Below are 11,541 nucleotides of genomic sequence, written 5' to 3'. Positions count from 1 at the left end.
GTCTACACCAAAATCGGCACACAGGTGAATCAGGAGATGATTAGGTAGTTCTTGAAAATAAATGTTTGGATAAGGGTCATTTTTTGCCATTATTAATGATAATGAAAGCTTGTGTTCAACAAGTAGTCAATGAATAAAATCTTCTCTACTGGATAGAAAGCTTCTCTGTCAGCACTTACATTCTTCTGGCAGATTTTATCCTCTCATGGAGAAGATTTTATGCACAGCTGCATTTCTCTGACAGATACAATCTTCTCTATCAGCAGGCAGGTAAAATCTCTATCAGCAACTATTTTTCTGTGGCACAGCTCTGGTACCCTCCCCATCTCTGCCCCCACTGCCTCACTGAACACATAACTTAATACACACAAAAACTTGGTTGTACAACATACATGACACAAACCCACAAAAGAAAGGAAATGAAGAGTCAAGCCACTTAACTGTACCTGTCATCTACTTCTCCAGCCACAGGTACACACCTTACCATCACCACAGCTGCCATATATCACAGATCATACACAACAACTTTAACTCTGCCCCACTATGGATACCACATTTTCAGCACCCTGCTTGCCAAACCATCCCGTTCAAACACACCAAACATCCACAGTAGTGTTTGGAGGGAGAGTTTGGTTTAAAGGCTGTGTGCAGGAACTGATGAGAGGGCAGAGTTAAGGTTGTAGTGTGAATGCAGTCTGTTGTATATAGTAGCTGTGGTAGTGATGTGTGTGTGTGTTGTATCACAAACACACATACACTAGTTTAGACTAGTAACCTGATATTGAGGTGCTGAGCATTTGCAGATCCCATTGACTTCAGTAACAGGCAGCTGTGAGTGCTCAGCAGCTCTGATAATCAGGCTACACATTTTCAATGGTGCAAAAAAAAAAATCACATTCCAATGTAGGCCTTTAGAATTGGTCCAGGTGCACTTTGTCTTTTTTAACTTATGGACCCTTTCTTTGTAGCTGCTTCTGCAATGGAGTGATCACCTATGGAGTGATATCCTTTTCTTCTCTGCTGCCATTCTAACAACAAGCAGTATGTTTTGAGTGATGTCCCTTTAATAGGAAAAGGGATGGACTATTGGAACCTGAGCTTTCCATAAGGACTAGGAGAAGGCAACTGGATCAGGGAAATGTAAAAAAGAAGAAAACTAAGTGCAGTGATCTCAGCAGCAGCCTTTTGAAGAAAAGAGGTTGAGGAAAAAGTGAGGAGAAATTAATAGAAAAGAGGGTAAAGTGTGTGAGGAAAATAGTGTAAGACATAAAAGAGTTAGGGAAAGGAAGAGAACAAAAGAGGAAACCACCAGACACATGGAGAAAGCTGGAGCACAGAAAGAATATACTCATACACAAATCCACCCAACAAAATACATGAGCTCCTGGTTGTTGTTCTCTCTCTCTTTGCACTGTTTGAATTGCTATCTGACTTATCTTTTAAATATCAAAATAAAACCTATTCATTTTGCTCCAGTACGTAAATACTCAATTATAAGATATGAATGAGTGAGTACTGATAGAAGGTAAATGATTTAAGGGGTTAATAGTAATAGAACTGAGGTATTTACATAACAAGGCAAAGACATTCAGAATCAAAGTCATAACTGCTAGAATAGGGGTCTCCAGGTTATCCATGTGCAGTCCAGGAGCGATGCAGGGTTTTTGGCGCCCTAGGCGGGGGTCCTTCCGTGCTCCCGGTCATCGTCGTCAATTCTGCGGCGGGGGGGGTCCTTCCGCGCTCCCGGTCTTCGGGGCACTTCGGCGGCAGGTCCCAGAGCGAGTGAAGGACCCGCCGCAGAATTGCCGCCGAAGACCCGGAGTGCGGAAGGACCCCCCGCTGCCGAATTGCCGCCCCCCCAAATCCTGGCGCCCTAGGCAACCGCCTAGGTTGCCTAAATGGAAGCGCCGGCCCTGGTGCAGTCCCATTTCTCTCAGATTCTTCTGAAGGCAGAAAAGAGGAGGAAATGTAAGTGGCTTTAGCTTTTATAAGAATAATGTAGATACAAAACACGTTAGAGCCAGATTCTGACACCCTTGCTCACACTGAGTAGCACCTTACTACACGAGTAGTCCCATTGAAATCAGGGGGACTCTTCAGAGTAAGTTGTTGCTTAATATGAGTAAGGGTATCAGAATCTGGTCCATAGGGATTACAGGCTGTATTTTCTTATGTAATCTAAGTATAATTTTTCACTGTCTATATTAGCTTCTCTTCTGCCCTCTGAACAGCAAAAATGACAGTGTCATTGTAATCCTTCACATCCACATCTCTAATGCAATTACAATTATGTGTACATTTGGCATAAGGGGAAAACTACTTGTTCTGCTCCCCATCACATCATTGACTCTTCCATCACCAGCCCACGGTGTCACTTTGTTAACTGAGCATACAATCTGCCTCTAGAATTATTTTGAAACAAGACCCTTTCTGAGGCGACTAGCATATGTGAACAAGTGCATCATATTAAATTACTCCTCCTCTGAGGCTTAGCTGTTACCCTCCCAAGACCTAAATGTATGACAATGACATTTTAAACTGGATGGCAAAGACCTTGAATAAAAGACATGACACAAAATAGTAGAAAAAGAATCTTGAAATTATGTGGATTGATTTTTAAACATCTATTACTTGTTCTATAATCTCCATTTCAAGGTTAATACATTACAGAAATAAATAGTGAGGCAAAACCAGATTTGTGCAGGACACAGGTAAAGCTCAGTCTAAAACAGAATGATGTATCTCTTCACCAGATGTATTTGACCAGTGCTCCTGCTTCAAGTAAATATTGCAAAGCCCGGGGCCTACTTTTCAAGTACCATCAGCTCCTGCCAAATCTGGCAACCAGCATGACACTGTAGTAGTCAAACTTTGTGCACACTTTGACCAATCTCTTTGCTTCTGCTCCCACTGTACCAATAATCTTTCAGAGAAGATATGCCATTACACCCAATATGATCACTAAAAGTGAGAGAGATCTAGCAAAAGGCCAAAAAGAACCCAAAAGACCTCCATAAGAACTGTTGCTTCTAGGAAATAATATATATATATATATATATATCTCATGACATGTGTGACATATACCCATGCCAGAAATATTCATTGTACATCTAGTCCCATAGTCGGGGAGGTCCACTTTAGACTATGTAGATGATAAAGATATTTTAACCACCATATAACAGATACTGGTCACAGTTTTTCCCTATGATTTGATGGCATAAAACAGCTGGAAAAATCAGTTGGACATGTTACCTGGGAAATCCCCCTGTATTAATGGTATCTCTGATTGAGCACATCAGGTCTACAACATCCATATCCTGGTCCCCACCAGAGAAAGCATGTTGAAGAAAAAAGGTGCCTGGTCAAAGTACAGCTGCTACTCTCTGGCAATCCTGCCTGCTGGAATGGCCCCTTTGGGCCAAGGCAGCCACATGTGGCTGAGGCTTTCCTAAATTGTAACAGGGGCCAAAAACAGCCCTGTTCAGTTCAGGATTGGGAAGTTACAAAGGTATAAAGCCACTTTGTCCCTTCCTCTCGGGGCCTGCATTGGCCAGACCTGAGAATTGGGGCAAGTGAATACAATGAAAATAATGGGAGTCTTTAATATCCTCACAATGCCACATAGATGGTAGCCTACTCAGGTCTAGCTCTGTCAAATGCTATCTCATTATCAATTTAGTCAATTTCTGCACAACTAGTACTAAAACTTCCCACTTAATGTACAGCTATAATGTTACCAGTAGGACAAAGGCAAATGCCAAAACCAATGTATGCCCTCCTTTCCAATGACACAAATAAAATGCTAAAATCCTTGTAATGAATCATGAAAGAGGATTAAGCTTTTCTACTCACTATGCTCTTCAGCTACCAAAAGTTAATGCTAGCCTTTTGTTTGAAAACAAATGTTCTTCTTCGAGTGGTGTCCCTGTGGGTACTCCACTTCAGGTGTCGGTGCGTCCCGGTGCCGCTGATCGGAGAGCTTCAGTAGCAGTGCCCAGTAGGGACGCGTGTGCGCAATTGGTGTCTCGCATCATCTTTGGAGTCTGTTTCGCACGCGTGCATTCCGACCCCCCTCAGTTCCCTCTGAACCATCCTCGGCTGAAGACAGAACTCGGGGCAGTGCTGAACCTCTTCCCCTATTTTGAGAGAAAATTAGTTTTATTTAGATAAAAACTCCCCAGTTACTACCCTACCTTTAGATAGTTGAATATAGTTCACTTAAAAACAAAACCTAGTTTTTTCTTAACCCCTTTTCCCCCTTCGGGGGCGAACCCCGCTAAGGTCTCGTTCTTAGACCTTCTTGAGTGGGCCTGGTTTTAAAAAATGCAACTCTTGCAAGGACCCCAGATCACGCTCGGACGGACATTCCTGGTGTGTCAAATGCCTCAGTGAGACACACATCCCAACTAAGTGCATCCACTGCAATAATCTAAAAGCCAGAGCTTGCCACAACCGAGACCAGGTATTAAAGATTATTCTTATGGAAAAATCCCTCCAACCTGATTTGGAGACGGGCAGAAAAAACCCTCTCCTAGGTGCTCTCCAACCAGGTCAGAACCAACCAAGAGCAGGGCTCCACCCTCTCACGAGAAGAGGAAGAGACCCTTGACCTCCCCACACAGGGAACTGTGCAAAAAGAAATGGTTCCCAGCGAGGTCCTTGCCAGCGGTGCTGACTGTCTCAAGGGTCAGCACCTGCGATGTTCCTGGCACCTCTGGCACCGGGCATATGGGCAGAAAAGTAAGGAGCCAAGACCGCGTCACGGCCAGGTCTCCTCCTCGGCACCGAAGGCGCCGGCATCTGCACCGGAGTCGGTGCCATCTGTGCACATAGCCCCAGCACTGACAACGCTGTTGGCACTGGCGACTCCACTGGCACCGACACACCATCCGGCACCAGCTGACGGCGCCGCCATGGGGCCACCGGCACCAGCCAAGACCAAAGGCAAACTGCTTAAACCAACAGCTTCGGACTCTAAATCCACGGTGCCGCACCCTCTGGCCCAGATGTAATTTCTGACGCCTCAAGACATCTCAGTAGCCCCGGTGCCGGATTCACCTCCACTCGATACCGGGGGCTCACCCTTGATCCAGCCGCTCTCTCCTACTGAACGCTCTGTCTTCACCACAACAAAGACCACCTCACAGGAACGTGCATCACAAGGACCAACCCCAATTCCATGGTTTGCTCCACCATGGATGGGACCTCAACTACCATACCCCATGCAATAGGCACCTTGGGACTCATGGGAACCCTATAAGGCCCACTACTCCCGCACCTCCTCACTCCATAGAGCGGAAATCCGCCCTCCACCTGGATCCCCAACACCATCCGTGTCTAGAGCCTTTGAGGATCTACATGAGGAAGTGGAGGAACAGCCCGCACCTGACATGGAGTCTCCTGAACACAAATCCTCCATGAAGCCATCATGCCACCCCCACCAAGTATGGCAGATGACTTTAAGCAGTTTCAGGAATTATTTAAGAGGGTTGCAGTCAGCCAGGATATTCCATTGGAGGAAGTACAGGAGAATCAACATAAACTCTTGAAGATCCTCCAACCCTTGGCGTCCTCAAAGATTGTACTCCCCATAAACGATGCCATATTAGAACTGGCCGATACTATCTGGCAGACACCAGCCTCTGTCTCGCCAACCTGCAAAAGGGCTGACCGGAAATATTATGTCCCAGCCAAGGGCATGGACTTTTTATTCTCACACCTGCAGCCCAACTCCCTCGTGGTTGAAGCAGCTAACCATAGGGCTAAACAACCTCATTACCGGTCCCCACCCCAGGAAAAAGACCTCCAGCACCTTGACCTCTGAGGTTGCAAGGTTTACACATCCTCTACCCTCCAATTTAGAATTGCCAACTATACCGCTCTTCTCACTAGCTATGACTTTGACAGTTACAACAACCTTTTTCAATTTATCTCCCACATCCCAGAGGACCGAAGAGCGGATTTTAAATTGGTCCTGGTAGAGGGACAGCTAGTATCCAGAATGGCGCTTCAAGCATCTCTGGACATGGCCGACATGGCAGCTCTCACCACAGCTACTACAGTGGTGATGCGTAGGGCTTCCTGGCTCTCCTCATCTGGCATCCCTAAAGAGCTGCAGACCAAAGTGGACAAAGACAAACTTTTTTCCAGGAAAACCGATGAAGTCCTTCACACGATGAAAGATTCCAGGGCTACCCTCCGAACACGAGGGATCTACACTGCTCCTTCCAAGAGAAAGAGATACCAGCCTTACCAGAGGTCTTGCCTGCAGCAATACAACCACCCACAGTCCAAGCAGTATGACACGGGGAGGTTCCGCGGCAGGCCTAACAGACGTCGACAAACCCAGTCGGAACAACCTACGTCCCACCCGTCGGGCAACAAACCGCAATTTTGAAGTCTTAGTCGAGGGTATGAGTGACCACTCCTTACCACCAGCGCCTGCTTGCCCTTTTGGCCATCGCCTCCAACGCTTCCACCACGCTTGGCGAAACATCACACAGAATCACTGAGTCCTGGAAATAGTGCAGTTGAGCTATTCTGTCCCCTTTATTTCATGTCCCCCATCCTTCCCCCTTCTCCGTCCCTCTTCAGGGACCCCTCTCATGAACATCTACTTCAGGAAGAAGTAACTCACCTACTCCTCTTAGGTGCAGTGGAAGGGAAGGGAATTTTACTCCACTATTTCTTAACTCAGAAGAAAAGCGGAGGCTGATGACCCATTCTAGACCTGCAACAACTCAACAAATTCTTCCACTCCCAAAAATTCAGAATGGGCACAATAATACCAGCGCTGGAATGAGGGGACTGATTCTCAGCCCTCAACCTCCAAGACGCATACTTCCATATCTCAATACGCCCAGCACACAGACGATTCCTACGGTTCACAGTGGGACACGACCACTTCCAATACAGAGTGCTTCCATTCGGTCTCTCCACTGCACCGCGGGTGTTTTCCAAGATTCTCAGGGTGGTGGCAGCCCATCTGCGCAAACAAGGGATCATATTTTTCCCATACCTGGATGTCTGCCTCATCAAGGGCCGATCGTACGAAGAAATGCATACGGCCACACAGTCGACCATCGCTCTTTTCCAAAGGCTTGGACTGCAAATAAACTTCCAAAAGTCCACTGTGACGCCTACACATCAAATAGAGTTCATTGGGGCTTACCTGGACTCAACCCTCGCCAGAGCCTTCCTCCTGCAGGCCAGGTTCCTCACCATCCAACACCTCATACATATGCCCAAGGGCTGAAGCCAGAACGTGCCTGCAACTTCTGGGCCACATGGCAGCTACCATGTTTGTGGTGAAACACGCCAGACTACACGAGGTGCTTACGGGGCTGGCTGAGTTTGGTATACAAACCCGCCAAGCACAGTCTCCACATGATGGTGACTCCACCCGCATACGTGCTGAACTCACTGCACTGGTGGATGGAAAGGGAAAATATAGGCGTAGGAGTTCCCTTTCGCCAAAATCCCCCCGCGCTCATGCTCACCACAGATGCCCCCCTGATAGGCTGGGGTGCACACCTGCAACACCACATGACACAAGGCAGGTGGTCTGCACCAGAGGCCCATCTGCATATAAACCTCCTAGAACTCAGAGCAGTCAGGTACGCCTGCCTTCACTTCCTCCCACTCATTCGAAACAAATCTATTTGAGTACTCATGGACAACATTGCATGCATGTTCTATATCAACAGACAAGGGGGAGCAAGATCACACTTCCTGTGCATAGAAGTCATCAAACTTTGGAACTGGTGCATACGACATCGCATAGACATCACAGCCTCATACCTGCCGGGGTGTCAGAACACCACCGCCAACACCCTCAGCAGACACTTTTCACAAGAACACAAATGGGAACTAAATCCTACGATCGCATCCCACCTATTCTCCCTTTGGGGCTGTCTTTCGATAGATCTATTTGCCACAGCAAAGAACCGCAAATGCCAATTATTTTGCTCCGGAGCGGGACTCGGGACTGGCTCCCTGGGAGACGTATTCCTACTCCCATGGAACTGGACACACATGTATGCATTCCCTCCAATTCCTCTAATACACAGAGTTCTCCTCAAGATCAGGGATGACAAGGCCAAGGTCATGTTTATCGCCCCAGCATGGGCCAGACAGACCTGGTATCCTTACCATAGGCGTGCGCAGCACATTTCATTAGGGTGTGCACCCAGGGAGCCCCACCCTAGCTCCGCCCCCATTCACTCCCTCCTACTTCCCGCCCCCGACTGCCCCCCTCAGAACCTCCAACCCCCCCTGCTCCTTGTCCCCTGACTGCCCCCTCCTGAGACCCCCCCCTCACTGTAACTGCCTTCCTAGGACCCTACCCCCTACCTGTCCCCTGACTGCCCCGACCCTTAACCACACTCCCGCCCCCAGACAGACCCCCAGGACTCCCATGCCTATCCAACCGCTCCCCGTCCCCTGACTACCCCCCAAAACCCTCTGGCCCATATCCAACCCGCCTGGCCCGGCCCCCTTACCACGCCGCAGCTCAGAACAGAGTCCCCACCAAATCCCACCCCCTGGACATCCCCTTGACCAATGGCGTGATGGCACTTACAGGGCAGGCGCAGAGAGCGCCAACCAAGCTGGAGTGCAGTGGTGGAAGAGTGCTATGACTGACGTAAGTCAACAAAGGTCATGTGTAGCGCTGGGGAGGCGACGATTGGCTGGGTGGGGGTAAGAGGGTTCTGTGTGGGGCAGTCTGGGTGCAGGCAGCTCAGTGGGGTATCTGGATGTACAGGGAGATTCCAGGTGCAGGGGCAATGGGAGTCTGCAGGGGGGAACCAAGTGAAAGTGGTTGGAACTCAGCGGGGGGGGGGGTCTGCGTGCAGGGGAGGTGGGGTTCATTTGGGTAGGGGTCTGGGTGTAGGTGGTTGGGGCTCAGTGGGGAGGGTGTCTGGGGGGGCTCATCAGGGTGGTACAGATGCAGGGGAGGTGGGGCTTGTCAGAGTGAGGGTTTGATGGGCCTGCTTAACAGGGGAGCCCCAGCTGCTGCCAAGGGGATCTGCACGCTGGGCCCCCACTTCCCCTATTCCCTTCTCTTCCCTATCCCATGCCCCTTCCCCACCACTCCATCTCCTCCTCATCCCACCCCCTTCCTTCCCAAACTGCCTCTTTCCCCCTGCCCCTGCTTCCCCATCCCCTTCTCTTCCCCATCCCATGCCTCTTTTTCACCGCTCCATCTCCTCCCCATCTCACCACCTTCCTTCCCAAACTGCCTCTTTCCCCCTGCCCCCGCGTCCCCTATCCTCTTCTCTTCCCCATCCCATGCCTCTTTTTCACTGCTCCATCTCCTCCCCATCCCACCACCTTCCTTCCCCTCTGCCCCCACTTTCCCCATCCCCTTCTCTTTCCCATCCCATGCCCCTTCCCCACCACTCCATCTCCTCCCCATCCCACCCCCTTCTTTCCCCCCTGCCTCTTTTCCCCTGCCCTGCCCCGCCCCACAACTCACTGTTGTACAAAATGAAGGATGGCTCCCAGCACACAGAAGGGAGCTCAACCCGCACTAGGACCCAGAAGGTCGTGTCCAGCTGCAAAGTCCAGGAAGCTGAGCAGCACCTTCTTTTTTCAGCGGGGCTGCAGCAACTCTGTGTTCACAGAAATGGGGGGGGGGGGACAGTGGCGTGACCTTGCATCCCATGTGGCCCCCCACCCCTATTTGGGGGGTAATGCCCCCAAACTATGCCATGAACATTCCCAATCACACACCCCTGTTTCTCCTTCACTTTCTGCAGGGAAGCAAAGAACGCTGCAGGAGGGGGACCTGGGCTGTTTTCGTTCCCCCTGGGGCCCAGGAGTACCCCACACAGACCCCCACTGCCCAGCACCATCCCCAGAGACCCAGCGCCCCCGCCTGCCTGCCCCCCAGCCACACTCACCGGCCTGCTGGGCGGGGGCTATTTGCCTTGCCTGGGCTGAGCCAGCATCACAGCTGGGGTTGGTGGAGGAATCAGAGTGGGAGGGGGCCTGCCCCCCTCATAGCCCCCTTGCCTGGGGCCCAGACGAGCCCTCCCCCCATGCTGGCCGAGAATGACCCGGCCCCTGCACTGGTCCCAGGCGGCTCAGCCCTGGGAGGTGGCGGGCTGAGCAAGAGGAGCTGGAGTAGCTCCCTCCCCCTCCCTGCTGGGGAGGCGCGGTCAGGCAGCTCTGGCACTGCCCCCCCACAGCTCCCATTGGCCGGGGTTCCTGGCCAATGGGCTGGGAACCGGGTCAGCTCTGGCAGGGGGAAGGGAGGCAGCGTGCAGAGTTGCCCTGCGTCGACTCTCCCCTGCATGCAGGGATGCTGGGAGTTGCCCCCGAGGTGAGAGCACCCCACGCCACAGCCCAACCCACCCTGCTCCCTGTCCCCCGACTGCCCCTGCCCCTTGTCCAACCTCCCGGCCCCTCTAACCATGAGGCTCAGACTCCTAGCAGCGTCTGGCTCAGCATGGAGTCCTACATGCTGTCCCGCGGGAGCATGCAGCCCCACCTCCCACAGCTCTGACTGCCCTGCATTAGGGTGTGCCTCGGCACACCCGGCACACCCCGTGCGCACGCCTATGATCCTTACCTGCTTCACATGTCGATCTGCCCTCCGAGAACTCTCCCGATGAGACCGGACCTCCTCTTCCAGAGCGACAGTTGCATCCTCCATCCACAACTGGAGAAACTTCACCTGACAGCCTGGCTCCTCCTAGTTTCCAATTGCACGAACTAGCCTGTTCGGAGCAAGTCAGACATGTGTTATTACACAGTAGATGCGACTCCACCTGCAATACTTACCTCCAAAAGTGGAAATGATTCTCGATGTGGTGCTTACAGAAAACCCTCACACCCTGCACCACACCCCTTCCCGATATCCTAGACTACATTTTAGAACTCAAAAACAAAAGTCTATCGTTCAGCTCCATCAGAGTTCATCTCGTGGCAATCAACGCCTTCCATGAGAAACTGGACGGCTCCTCTGTCTTCACAAACCCTAATACAAAATGCTTCCTTACCGGACTCCAAAACCTCTACCCTGAAGTCCACCCCCCCACACACACACCAACCTGGAATTTGAACCTCATCCTCTGAGGCCTCATGAGACCTCCCTTTGAACCGATAGCCACCTCCTCCTTATTCCACATGTCCATGAAGGTTGCATTCCTCATGGCCATCATGTCAGCCAGATGGGGCAGGGAAATAAGTGCACTGATGGCCAACCCCCTGTACACTAATTTCTTTAAGGACAAGATCATGATGCAACCCCACCCTAAATTTCTGCCAAAGGTGGTGTCCTCTTTGCATCTTAACCAGCCGATACACTTCCCCACTTTTTACCCCAAACCCCACAAAAACCCACAGAAAGCAGCACTTCATACCCTCGATGTTAGAAGGGTGATTGCCTTCTACTTGGACAGAACAAAATCATTTAGTAAATCACCCCTAGACTCTTCGTATCTACTGCAAAACGCTCCAAAGGAGCTGCTATTTCACAACAGCGCTCTCCAAGTGGATCTCCAACTGTATTAGGTCCTGCTACCAGATCCACAA

The sequence above is a fragment of the Emys orbicularis genome, chromosome 3 (assembly GCF_028017835.1).
Source record: "Emys orbicularis isolate rEmyOrb1 chromosome 3, rEmyOrb1.hap1, whole genome shotgun sequence".
NCBI lineage: Eukaryota > Metazoa > Chordata > Testudines > Emydidae > Emys > Emys orbicularis.
The sequence above is the reverse complement of the archived record's forward strand: the minus strand, read 5'-3'. Positions refer to the sequence as shown.